At 35.3% G+C, this 14,801-nt stretch overlaps 1 protein-coding gene across 5 annotated transcripts in view; it reads right to left on the bottom strand.

Annotated features, from left to right (window-relative positions):
• LOC134664589 (DNA translocase FtsK) overlaps positions 1-14,801 on the bottom strand; it is a 60,443-nt gene that overhangs the window by 18,083 nt on the left and 27,559 nt on the right. The window lies entirely within an intron of this gene.

The following is a 14,801-nucleotide window of genomic DNA, read 5'->3' as shown; positions in this document are numbered from 1 at the left end:
TTTTAACAAACTGCAGTAATTTTAAAATGATTTGTTCATTATAGTATGAAAATCAGCGGGATTGCCTCTTACTTTTTAATTTTATACTTTTTCGTTCTAAAAGCCGCAACAGACTACCGGACCACACCGCGACCTTGGTGCGCCGCACCACGTAATAACATAATAAAAGTATTTTAAATATTAAATAACAATTTAATTAATAATATAAGTAATTTTTATCTTGTATTTTATTTTATTTTCATGAATATAGTGCTAAATAACTTTAAAATCAATTTAATATCGTACAAACGTTTAAATGTGGCTGTATAAGATTCTGCCTTTGCTCATTTACGCAAGTGTAAGGTTTAAAAAAATATTTTTGGTGTATTCCTTTTGGTTCCCGCCTTATGAAATCGAGTAAATAGAATTCAACGAAATAAATCAAGAATAATTTGTTTTTAACAATTCACATAATTTTTTTATATAAAAAGGATCAACGTGGGATTAGTAAAATTAAACAATTACCAATTTTTCCAGGCGAGGAAATAAAGACACTATTTTTCCATTTTGTTTCCACCCAGTAGTTCGTGGGACGGGGACGCAGAGGAGTACACCACTTTTCTGCACTAGAGCATACACGTTATCACTTTCTGCGCACCTTTTAGAACAACAACGACCCACTTTCAGAGCATGAGATATGAAAAATTATTTGCACACTCACACACAGCTACGAGTATGAAAGGTCGAGATAAGAGTGAATGATTCAGAAATTCTAATTTTGCGTTCATGAAATAGTGTGTTGCGGACATAATGATGTGTAGAAAATGACAAATACATTTTTCAAGTAGGTATTTAGATTTTTTTGTGACTTCCTGGTTACAATAGCGTTTTTAATCTTATTTTAACAGATTTACTGTTTTCACGCTACTTAAATCAGTCAACGGGAGAAGAATCGCGGAATTCTTTTGCAACAATATTGCTTTGTTAATCCACGCGATTTTCTAATTTATCTCCGTTACTTTAATCTCTGTTCATAAAAATAGTTCTTGAGATATATCTTTAGAAACAATCTCAATGCGATGGTATCTGGGTACCGTCGCCCACACTGTTAACTGTACATCTGTGGACCTTATGCCTTTTGTAATAAGGTCCACCGATGTACAGGTAGGAGTGTTGCTGTTTACATTGCGGTATTCAACACTTTAAACTTATTATGAGACATTTCGTGTTAAATTAGTTCGGCCGCCAACCGCTTGGCCTGGGGCCAGGTCTGGAGAAAAAATAAAGAAATTCTAAGAAGCTACGTCTCATATGTAATACATGTTAATTACATGTCATTGATCGGGTACTAGAAAGATATCAATGATGTCGTTACGTTGTTTAAATGATTACGAAATTTAAAAAGCTAAACAAGGGCTTAAATTGCCCCCCTGTATCTTGCCAGGCGTGGCTCGCTCCGCGATTTCGTCGCTTTGCAACAGGTAGCTACAAGTATATCCGTCCCCCACCAATTTTGGTGGCTAACCATCATGTCATGGCATGTCAATGCCATACTGATGGTAGCCGTACTTGTAGCTAAAAGTTCATCCGTTCCACCCCAATTTGGGGAAAGCCATAAGCCACGCGTGGCGCTTGTCGCCACCTAGCGGGCATATATCTGCCCTAATCGTAACAGATGCGTTTTGTTAGAAAGTGAATCTTCTGTACCTAATACTATTATTTATTCTGTGACCTTGCCTATAAGTTATTATAATAATACAAATTAACTACAACCCTTAGTATATATATAAGTAATAGGTAATCAGTCACCTTGTAGAACACTTGAATCTTTTAATGGAAATATTTTAATCCAAATTGAAATGGCTTAATTATTAAACCAGATGTCCATAATTATTAACTACGTTTTAATGATGGAAATTAATGTGAGTTGGTTGGTTAAGACAAGTTTAAGCTTTGTAGAAATGCCAACCAAATGGCGACTACAATATAAACGATTTAGTCGATTTATTTGGAGTTAGTTCTTGTGATTACCTACCAATAAGACTGCTGAGAAATAACGAAACTGTTTTTCGATTAGGAATACTGTTTCGGTCGTAGAACTACGTTTAAACCAATAACATGAGTTGCCCGGTATGTAGCAAAAACTTTGCGTAGTGGCGAAACGACAATGCACTAACTATACTTAAGAGCCCTTCAACGTGCACACTAGCGCCACTGCTAAATAATCGTGATTATTTAAATTTGACGACAGGTATTTAAAAATGGGGGCCGCTACGGACTGTATTGTGTATTTAAGTACCTTTTGAATACATCAAACTAGTTTTTAAATTGCTGGATTCATCGATCTAGGAACTCAAAACAAAAACGGCCGTTTTTACTTTGGACGCATAGATTGACAAATCCAGCAACATAAAAACTAGTTTGATGTATTCAAAAGGTACTTAAATACACAATACAGTCCGTAGCGGCCTCCTTTTTTAAATATCTTTCGTGAAATTTAAATAATCACGATAATTTAGTAGTGGCGCTAGTGTGCACGTTAAGAATAAGAATAAGAATAGTTTATTGCTCACATATTGATCTTGAAGGGCTCTTAAGCATTGAACGGATTAACGTTTCCAAGTCAGGCAAAGCCGATATCCTACCCCGGAAAATCGAACTAAGGAAGGGTTATCATTTTAGCAGTATGTATTCGTATGTATATTAGGAAGTGGGTATGTTTATGTCGTGTGTCGCCGTAGCGTCAAAACTATTGAACCGAGTTGTGTCAATCGATTCGTTTTTATCGATACGCGGGTGACTTAGTGTACAGTTAAGGTATTAATAGACACGGAAAAAGTGCCAAATATGCACCTACACACTACCTTAATGTACGTATACGTTTGTATTAGTTAGACATTTTGACGTATCACGAAATCTTCAATAAAAAATTCAACTAATAAACATTCAGTACATTAAACCCGAGTAAATACCTACGCTTTTAATAAGCCCGGGTCCACAGACAAAACATCCTCCAGACTGAGCATAGTCGCGCTACCCCCTCTGCCACGCATACGGTAGTTTTACTCGCATGTTTGAGTCAAAAGTGTCTTTTTGTGACGTCCGTGTCTTTGAACGGACCAATCACGGCACGGGACTTCGCTTACCTCGCCCCGCGCACCTCCGCATTTTTGGCATCATCGGTTGCATGAAATAATTGCTCTAAACTCGGTCTAGAGGATTCCTAGTCTATGCCCTAGAATATGAATATGAATATGCGAACCTATGCATAGAAAATGTGACATGACAGGTACATGACATAGACAGAGAGAGACGTAGTTATTAATGAAGACATCACATGTCTGAAAATTTAAATATTTACAAAAAATATTTAGCAAGTTTACGATACGAAATATTACTTAACTATTTGTTATTTACCAGTAGTCTGTTCGAGATCCTGAAAACGGTGAAAACAAAAGATACTATACTCCTAAAAATACGTGTGATACGTCATTAGATTCGGCATGATGTTTAGAAAAATGTATTCGAAGGGTGTATTAGCACACAAAAAATATCAAAAGTTCTAAACAAAAAAAGGGCGGAAAAAGTAGTTATTTTTTATTACCCCAATATCTGAAAAAGTATTAATATTTAAGAAACCAAAATTAATATTAGAAAGAGGAGGATATTTCCAATCAAACATTCCATACTTGCAAAACTGTATCTCCATTATTAATACTTTTTATTCAACGCTGAACACAGCCCTCCGCGCCTCATTTTAGAGAAACGCGCGCGGCGTGAAAAAACGATTACGTAACATTAAACATAATTTTAAAGGTATTAAATATTCATTGAAATTTTTAAAAAAAATATGGTGTATTTAAAGCATGTCAACACATGCAATACTTGTAGAAATTTATCTTAAAAATATTTTTTCAACAAGTTAGGCAATTGTTAATGAACAAAATTTTATCGAAATCCCTTCTTTATTGAAAACGAAAATAAAATGTATAAATAACTATTGTAAAATTTTCTCGCTTTCTAGAACCCTTCTCATACATATACATGCTTAATAAGATCACATTATAAAAGTTTTCATAATAGTAGAGTTTCGTATCTTTGCCTGCGCTACCTATTTTCGCCTAGTTTTACATAAGTTGCCATTAACAAAATGTTTCTAATGTAAGCCTTACATATAACTGCTAACTACAAAGTATTTTTTACGGGTGTCAAGATTCTTCGAACATTCTGCGGCTAACTTCACACAGTTGTCCTTTAGTGAGGTTTTTTCGAGACGTCGACCACACGTTTTTTTAAACCAGTGTTTTAACTTCAGTTTTAAATGGTTATACGGACCCAGTAATGGTATACTTTTTACATGATTATATCCTATAACTATTTCTTTTTCATATGAAACTATTATTTAATGGCTAGCTTACGTTGAGAAGTCACAATTGGATAAAACATTGGTGAGGGTACTTTGCGTCCATCTTGTTGCCAAATTTCGCCTACCCCTAGGGTTGACAAATTTTTTGTACCACATTCATTGGTGGATGACATTACTTGTTCCTAAATTTAAATATTTTCTTATGTTTGGTTATTTTAGTTTACGCTATATGCAAATGTTTATTTCTACTCTTACCGATATTGAATAGGTACCAAATGGGTATTTTTATGTCTCACTTTGTGTAAATAAGGTTGATTTGATGTCGATTACGATAATAACAACAATTTTGCAACAATTAAACAATTTTGTTAAAAATAATTATTTTTTAACTTATAAACCATTACTCCCCTTTATTTGGCATGTCGGTTAATTTTTGGCAGCCCTAGCTTCATTATAGAAAATGTATGAAAACAACTTCAAACTGTTACCAAACTTCGCCTACTACCCCGTTTTTTAAATATATACCTAGTCTGGTGTAGTTAAGGTTCATAGCATAATAGCACATTCCAAGGAGATACGACTTAACATGTGTAAGTCACAGAAAAGTAAGTATTAGCGGCAAGGCATGCCATAGGCGAAGTTTGGTAAAAATACCCAAACATCGCCTATTGCCTTTGGGGCCATTTATTACCAACTTAACCAATGAAAATCAAAGTTTTAGTGGTGTGTACTGATAGTCAGGAATACTAAAAAACGTTTTTTCGCCTTAACGGATTAAAATGCGTTCAAATTTGAGAGATTTTTTGGGAAAAGTGTCAAAACCCAGGCGAAGCTACGAAACTCTACTACGTCACAGTATGACATATACGCTAACGTCTACGTAATTTACTTTCTGTACAACTCACTCGCACTAATGCGAGTACGCACGAGACGCATAGAAAGTAAGTTACGTTCTCAATAGCGTTTATGACACTGCTAAACAAGTTTGGCACTGTCATAAAAAAGTTGTCTGTCATAAACAAGTTATCCCTTAAATTGGCAACGTGACTCACGTGACACGTTGACTTTGAAAAAATACTGAACTTGATTTAAAAGTTTGTTTGTAGAATTTTTACTGGCAACTCGTCAATTGTATTATATTTTATAGTAGAAAAAATAAATAACACTTGCAACACTGAGTTATAACTGTCAGTGCCAAAATGAGTTCGCGAAGGAAACACTTGCCGGCAACTTCGGAAAGTTATACTAACTTTTTGAAGTTTTTGGTGTGCTGATTTTACTTGACATGTGTGGAATTTAATTTAGAAATATTAATCTTTACGAATAATTACACGATCACTTGTTTCCTTCTTAATTCAAAAGTCAGGCAAACGAAACATTTGTATGTACCACAGGAGTACCGTTGCCAATTACATAGAAAATTGCGAACGGGTACTACGAGTTCCATCGCCAACTTGTCCGAAATATACTTTTGTTTATTAATTGCATGGTTTTGTGAATTTTTGTTTATTTTTGGGCATGAATACAGTATTGTTGTGTTTCTTTGTCGACAGTGCTTAAAACTAGCACGACCGCACAAAATCTTGGCTTTGGTTCCTACACCTTAATATGCATGTTCGGATGATGGGTCGGATTCTGAAGATGAATCAAACTTACTAAAATCTCATGAACTGTCAGATCAAGGCATAAGCTCTGATCCACCATCCATCAATTCTTCACTAGAGAGGTTAAACATACTAGGAAGCAGCTCAGACGAAGTAGATTCTGATAACGAAAATGCACTAACTACTGCACCGCTTTCCCACCTATGCACCGAAGTTTTGCCATCTCCTGTTTCGATATATAATGCTTTATCACCATCAGTACAATCAATACAAAAACAACACGCCTTTTTCACCAAAAATAGAGTTTTAATACACTTCTTTTATAAAGATTTCATAGTAATAAAAGTGCATTTTTCTTTAATTTGTTGTTTTACTAAGCTCTTGGTAACGGTACACACAAGGCACATTCACCAGACAGGGTATTTCACTGGTTAGTTGGCACTGTGACACGTGTGGTACATAGGTTTTCAGGAAATCTGAAAAACCTGGATTTTTTAAACTATTTTTCCAGGGCAGCTTGGACTATGTCTAGTCACTTTTATCAGTTAAAACTACATTATTTGTAACTTTTATGTCTTGCCAATTTAAGGGTTAAAGCCACATAGGTCCTTCCGAGTTTCAAATTTTCTCTCTCTCTCTCTCTCTTTGCGTTGAAAGGTAAACAAGAAATGAAAAATAAAAAACCGGCCAAGTGCGAGTCGGACTCGCACACGAAGGGTTCCGTACCATTATCTAAAAAAACGGTCACCCATCCAAGTACTGACCCCACCCGACGTTGCTTAACTTCGGTCAAAAATGACGTTTGTTGTATGGGAGCCCCACTTAAATCTTTATTTTATTATGTTTTTAGTATTTGTTGTTATAGCGGCAACAGAAATACGTCAACTGTGAAAATATCAGCTGTCTAGCTATCACGGTTCGTGAGATACAGCCTGGTGACGGACGGACGGACGGACGGACGGACAGCGGAGTCTTAGTAATAGGATCCCGTTTTACCCTTTGGGTACGGAACCCTAAAAACAAAATTTCCTAAAGAAACTCCTATGAAACAAACAAAATTTAAAAAGACATCAACGCGTGCCGACTGAACCTCATTCACTTTGATTACTATACAACACCTTATCTTAAGTACCTACTATTTAAGACTAATGCCTTGAGCATAATAACGAGGACCATCAGCATTCATCAAATCGCGCCGCACCGCGGTCACAACGAGATCGCTTACATAGGACACTTCTATGGGCATCAAAGGATTGATTGAGCCGCCTCGCGCCGCGTCCCGCCGTTTCGCTTCGGGATCGCGCGATGTTCGCCTACATAAGACGCTGCGTAAGCAAGATCCATATTTATTAAAAAACTTTCAACTTTCAAGATTCTTTCAGATTCTGTCAAACAACATCCCATTTGACAGTATCTGTCAACAATAATACTTAAGTAATTTTATTTTGTACTTAACCATGACAAAATATGATCTTACACTAAATTTGACAAAAAAACTGTCAAATTTGACAGTTTGACAGATCATGTCAATATACACTGGGACACTATAACATGTCACTTTGTACCAAATATTCCCATACGAAACCCAAAAAGTCGCCCAAAAATATATAAGCACAGCGATCACTGGGGCTGCAAGTGCGTTGCCGGCCCTTAAGATGAGAAATGCAGTCTACAAAAAATTACCCAACATTGACATTTAGTACTAAACTATGACAAAATATAATACTTTACACTAAATTTGACAAAAACGAACAAATTTGACAGTTTGACAGATTATGTCAATATACATTATGCCATGTCACTTTGTACTAAATATTACCATACACATAAATGCATGTATATAAGTAGCGTACACGAAGAGAGGCCTATAGGTCAGCAGTGGGCGACTGAAAGCGAAAATGATGATGATGATGATTACCATATAATTACCTATTCTATTCTATTCTATTCAATAATAATATTTAATAAATTTTATTTTGTACTTAACCATGACAAAATATGATCTTACACTAAATTTGACAAAAACTGTCAAATTTGACAGTTTGACAGATCATGTCAATATACACTGGGACACTGTAACATGTCCCTTTGTACCAAATATTCCCATACGAAACCCAAAAACTCGCCCAAAAATACATACGCACAGCGATCACTGGGGCTGCAAGTGCGTTGCCGGCCCTTAAGATGAGAAATGCAGTCTACAAAAAATTACCCAACATTGACATTTAGTACTAAACTATGACAAAATATAATACTCTACACTAAATTTGACAAAAAAAAACAAATTTGACAGTTTGACAGATTATGTCAATATACATTATGCCATGTCACTTTGTACTAAATATTACCATACACATAAATGCATGTATATAAGTGGCGTACACGAAGAGAGGCCTATAGGTCAGCAGTGGGCGACTGAAAGCGAAAATGATGATGATGATGATTACCATATAATTACCTATTCTATTCAATAATAATATTTAGGTAATTTTATTTTGTACTTAACCATGACAAAAAATGATCTTACACTAAATTTGACAAAAACTGTCAAATTTGACAGTTTGACAGATCATGTCAATATACACTGGGACACTGTAACATGTCCCTTTGTACCAAATATTCCCATACGAAACCCAAAAACTCGCCCAAAAATACATAAGCACAGCGATCACTGGGGCTGCAAGTGCGTTGCCGGCCCTTAAGATGAGAAATGCAGTCTACAAAAAATTACCCAACATTGACATTTAGTACTAAACTATGACAAAATATAATACTTTACACTAAATTTGACAAAAAAAAACAAATTTGACAGTTTGACAGATTATGTCAATATACATTATGCCATGTCACTTACTAAATATTACCATTACCATACACATAAATGCATGTATATAAGTGGCGTACACGAAGAGAGGCCTATACTCAGCAGTGGGCGACTGGATGATGATGATGATGATGATGATGATGATGATGATGATGATGATGATGATGATGATGATTACCATATAAATCATGACCCGAACTTACTAACCCAAAATTACAAAAAAAAAATTAATCTATGTAAAACGGTCAAGTGCGAGTCGGATTTCAATATATCCATACAAAAAAGTCATCAGCGCCTGATGGAGTTAATAGCAAAGTTTTTTCGTAAATTCGTACCTTCAGAACGATATATCTCGAAAACGGTAAGAGATAAACCAAAATGGACTTCAGTTTTGAGCTGTCGTTAGTACAATGTACTAAACGATTAATGCATTTCCGTATACATAGACCTTTTTTGGGACCGATTTGGACAAAAAAAAATCAAAAAATGAAAAATAAAAATTTGACCCGGGTCTAAAATCTTTATTTTTAGAGCTAGAGAGATGAAAAAAAAACCGTTTCTGTAAAATTTTAATATCTTTTGTTCAACCCCAAATCCAACCATATAGTCTTGTAACTTTAATTAAAAAAATAATAATTTTGGTCAAAAATCACGTTTGTTGTATGGGAGCCCCATTTAAATCTTTATTTTATTCTGTTTTTAGTATTTGTTGTTATAGCGGCAACAGAAATACATAATCTGTGAAAATTTCAACTGTCTAGCTATCACGGTTCGTGAGATACAGCCTGGTGACAGACGGACGGACGGACGGACGGACGGACGGACAGCGAAGTCTTAGTAATAGGGTCCCGTTTTACCCTTTGGGTACGGAACCCTAAAAAGTACTAGTTACTTTTGTAGAATACATATATTGCCTGGGCTATAACCAAGTACTTGCCCCGAAGTTTGCGAATTATGCCTTACTGCCCGATTCGAACTTTAAGATACGTCAATTAATAGATCTAGAAACGATATGGATTAGATGTGTCAAGTGCCAGAAGAGACGTTTTTGTTTGAAGAAACGTCACATTTGACACTGACATATCTAATACATATCATTTCTAGATCTATTAATTGACGCATCTTAAAGTTCCCGCCCGCAACTTGCGAACTTCGCTGTTCGCGGTAGGCGCTCTGGTTTCAATATGCAATTCTTGGGGATAGGTTGGTAAGTGAACTCTGTAATTTTATTCTAAGTGTAATTTATTGTACAAGCATGTGGGTAAGATTAATGAACTAGTAAGTTTACACGCGTGGTTCGTATGTACCTAGTAAATTAGTCTTAGGATATTAAAAGTTTTAATTTTGATAAATCTCGTACAATATCAGATTATCTTCTCCTAGCAGCCTTCTCTTAATTGTTGTTCCTTGTGAAGTTCAACGGTTTCTCAAACTTTGCAGGTAACTTAGTACTTAGTTGTACTTTGTTTTCAATTTCAGTCCAGGCTTTGTTTGCGTTCGTAGAATAATAGTGATCCGATTATCAAAGTAGTCTTATCGACCTTAAACTAAATGTTCAGTTGGGTACTTTATTCTATATAATTGTTTATATTTGACCTAGAGTCCGTCTAAGTTTACTTTTAATCCAGTAACTTTGTCGAATTTTGTAACCTGACTCTTTTGCGTCAAATCCGGTAGTTCTGATTTTTTGCAGGCATGTTTATGATGTTGGCCCAATGAATAATCCAAGTTTGTGACCTCGAGCGCTGAACGCAACTTTGTCCAAAATCGAATAAACCGCAATTTTTTTTAGATTTGGGCGATTATAACCCTAAAGTACTAGTTTTTGATAGTAACTTCCTAGGGCGTTTTTAAAGTAGACTAAATTTGCTACAATAAGACACTAGAATTGTCTCTGTACATTTAATATTTTCCGAGATAAAGCCTTTCAAAATTTTATAATTTTACATCAGTTCTTAGGTATAATATAGGGGTTAGGTAAGTAATTTATATGGAATTCATCACCGCCACGTTCTTCTAAATATTTATTTTCCAAAAAAAAAAAATATTTTTAGCAAAATAGGCACTCATACATTTTTTTATGAAAAATAAATAGTTTGTAGAACGTGGCGGTGATGAATTCCATATAAATTACATACATAACCCTTATATTATAGCTAAGAACTGATGTAAAATTATAAAATTTGAAAGGCTTTATCTCGGAAAATATTAGATGTACAGAGACAATTCTAGTGTCTTATTGTAGCAAATTTAGTCTACTTTAAAAACGCCCTAGGAAGTTACTATCAAAAACTAGTACTTTAGGGTTATAATCGCCTAAACCTAAAAAAATTGCGGTTTATTCGAATTTTGACAAAGTTGCGTTCGGCGCTCGAGGTCACAAACTTGGATTATTCATTGGGCCAACATCATAAACATGCCTGCAAAAAATCAGAACTACCGGATTTGACGCAAACGCAAAATGTATAATTTTACTGTATTATTTGCACTGACTTGAATATAACAAAGTGAGGGAACGTCATTATAAAACTTAATTACATTTTTTATTAAACAAAAACGCACTAGATAAAACGGGTTGCTCTCCGGCCGCTTGTAACTCGTGCGGTTTTGAATTCAACAATAAAATAATATTAATAATGTAATCTACAAAGCGCAGTCGGCAGTACAAAATTAAAGTCACTTGGTGGAAACAACAACAAACACTAGAATTATGATTATGACCTTACTGTTTATTAATTCAGGTCTTAATTACCTACATATGTGAGGTATTAATCAAACACGATTAAAAAAACAGATCAGATGAATTATTGATGCACTTCACAGAGAGTATTGACGTTAATGTATTAGGCTATACGATAATATTAAAAACAGGGAGTCAACTCACTGTATTATACAGGCACACGGCCGCCGTCCACTCAGGAGACTGACTACTTGGCTCAGGAGCCAGGTGTGCACAAAATATCTATCGCATATTACTCGTATATTTCGAGATGGCGCATTTTTAGGCCGCAGCCGCGGTTCGCGCGATGACGGACTCGCCGAAAATTGGACACACCTCCCACGGTGACTTGCATGTTGCAACGTTAGTCACGAAGATATTTACATGTTTAGGACCGCTGAAGTGGGACTAGGTCGATTATTATACCTAGTTAGCATTTATCAATGTCGATGAGAAAAGTCTGAATCAATGGAACTATTTGTAATACCAATTTATATTAAAGAGCGTTCGTCGTATGTTTGGAACTGGAGTCTACTATGTCAGAAAGAGCAAGGATGATGATGACAAACATAAATAAATTTGTCGGGTACATGTACCCTTTTATTTATTCGTAATGTTCGCGAACTTTTACTAACAAAGATCGGCTACATCAGCCACTTGCGAACACACCAGCGACAGTAACGGAGTTGACAGCAGTCGCCGTATCAATATTATTTTTTATAACAATAATAGTGAATATATCACCAGGTTAAGAGTTTATTGGTCGCTTTGTCGTACCTACATTATTATCAGTCATAGTTTCTTTTCTCGTCAGTTTAATATCTTTCGACATTCAAATACTTACGACGTTGGAACCGGCAGCGTTATGGCATGGATATATGTATTTCAAAGCCACTACCTAAGGTTGTCTGCGCCTTGAACTACATTTCAGAATCAGGATCACGATTGACAACTGTGATGTGTTTGTACGAATACCTACCTTGTCAAGGTAAGAATTTATGACTGGAATAATAATGGAGTTTGTAAAGGCGGTTTCTCTACCTCTACAAACAAAATAAATAAGAAACTGGGCTTAGATCAAAGACGAATTTCCCTTGGGGTCAATTTTTGAAGAGGGTGTTTTTTCGACATTTGTATGTTAATTTTTTATTTTTGAAAAATCTGATTTATAATCATCGTTTTAGGAAGGGTTCTTAACAACAAAAAATATACTGTAGGAGGCACCTCTGTACTTTTTATAGTTAGCTAGATATGGACGTTTAAAGATCGACATTTGTATGACACTATTTAGCCATTTTTAAGGCGCTTTTGACATGTATACGGCATTTTTTCGACATTATATGGCAGTATCAACATGTATATGCCACTATTTATTATTTTTGTTGCATTTATAAGACCCTGACGACATATGTATAACACCTTCTCGACATCTGTATGGCACTATGTCGACATTTGTATGCCACAATCGACATTTATACGATCAAAATAGCCGTATAAATGTCGCCATACAAATGTCGCGACATGTCGCCAATAATATTTTTTAGCGATATTTCCTACACAATACAACAGATTCACTTATTTATTTTACTATATATTTTAACACTATATTTGCAACTATTATTATAAAAGAAATATTTTTATTCCAACTATGTACCAACGTATTCAGCGTCCATACAAATGTCGTTGTAGTCGTACCAAAATATATCGGAAGAGATTTTTATCTGTTTTTAAATAAATTAAACTGTTTCCGGGTTTACATTTGATGTCAATCGATGCCCAACTAACCGCACTATTGCGTTGTAAATTTAATCTAACCGTTATTTAATAGACAAAGAAGATTATAGGGGGTATATTTAAGTCATAACAAAACAGGTGCCGCGCGGGACAGCGATAAAAATGCTTCCCTTGTTTTATTAAATAACGCATTAATTTATCAATATGATTAAATCAATTTTCTAGAGAATGCTCTTTATAGAAATACAAAGTTATTTATAATACGTTGCCTACATCCAAAGTTATGATTTTTTTATTGCGCGATGCCGCCACTGGGACACGCGAAAAACGGCAAATTTCGCCGTTTTTGCAACTTCAAATGCGATTTTGTCAGGACCAAATAATATTTTTGGTACAGTTGTGCATGATTTTTAAAGCTTATAATACACTGAATGAAAATATATACATACCCAGTCTTTTAGTCCTATGGACTTCGAGTTTTAGCCGTGGGACAGCAAAAAATGCCTATTTGAAAATTGACCCCTTGACACTTGACCTGCTAATACAATATTTTGTCTTGACACTTAAGCCCCGTTTACACGATGCGAGAACTAACGTGCATATACAATGAATTTAGTTAGTGTACCCAATACGAAAATCGCATGCAAGTTCTTGATCCGTGTAAATAGGGCTTTATAACATAATTTTGAAAGTGCATTTACTTCGAAGGACTGAATTATTGACCGGAGTCCCTAAATTTTATTTATTTATTTATTTTTAAACTTTATTGCACATATAAAAAGTACAACAGGCGGACTTAATGCCGTTATAGGCATTCTCTACCAGTCAACCATAGGGCGAAACAGAAAAGCGTCCAAGTGGGTGCAGTGAGAAATAAACAGAAAAAAACGTAACTTTAGAGCGAAGTAAAATATCAACATTCTAAATACTTACCAATCAATTTAAATAAAATAAAATTAAAAATTTTATCAACTCTTACCATAAAACACATATATTATTTATTAAAACCATAAATATGTAATATTAAACATACTAACCTAATTAAAACTACCTATAAAACTAAAATCAATACCTAAAAAAATAATAATACATATTTGGCTAGCTCACCAGGTCCGATCCCTGTGCACCGGTTCCCATAAGGCTGGCTGCGTTCCCCCTTTGGATGGCTATGCCGATCCGTTGGGCGAGGAACGACCCAGTCCTACGGTTTCCGGTGACCTCGATGATTTTTTTAGAGACCTGCATAATTAGTTTGTGAGCGCTTGGACAGCACGGTTCCAGAGTTTCGGCTGCAAACGCCGCAAATATATGCCGGTCAGTGAGAGAAATATATATGCGACATTTTTCCGCCTCAGCAGCAATTTAATTTTCAAATTTAAACTGTTGTGAGACATACTAACATTGAATAATTGTACGGTTTAGACTCACTTGTTCTAAAGTCACTCGCGCGACATGTTTTGGAGAGCCTAGGTCTCCTTTGTCAAGCACTAACAGTGCGAGCAGCGTTCACGACGACTGCCGTGTATCGTGTGTATAAATTTAATTTTCATTATTTTGAATCCTATTAAAAATAAT

The sequence above is a fragment of the Cydia fagiglandana genome, chromosome 5, assembly GCF_963556715.1.
Source record: "Cydia fagiglandana chromosome 5, ilCydFagi1.1, whole genome shotgun sequence".
Lineage (NCBI taxonomy): Eukaryota > Metazoa > Arthropoda > Insecta > Lepidoptera > Tortricidae > Cydia > Cydia fagiglandana.
Note: the sequence above shows the minus strand (reverse complement) of the source record. Positions and strands in the feature narration are given on the sequence as shown.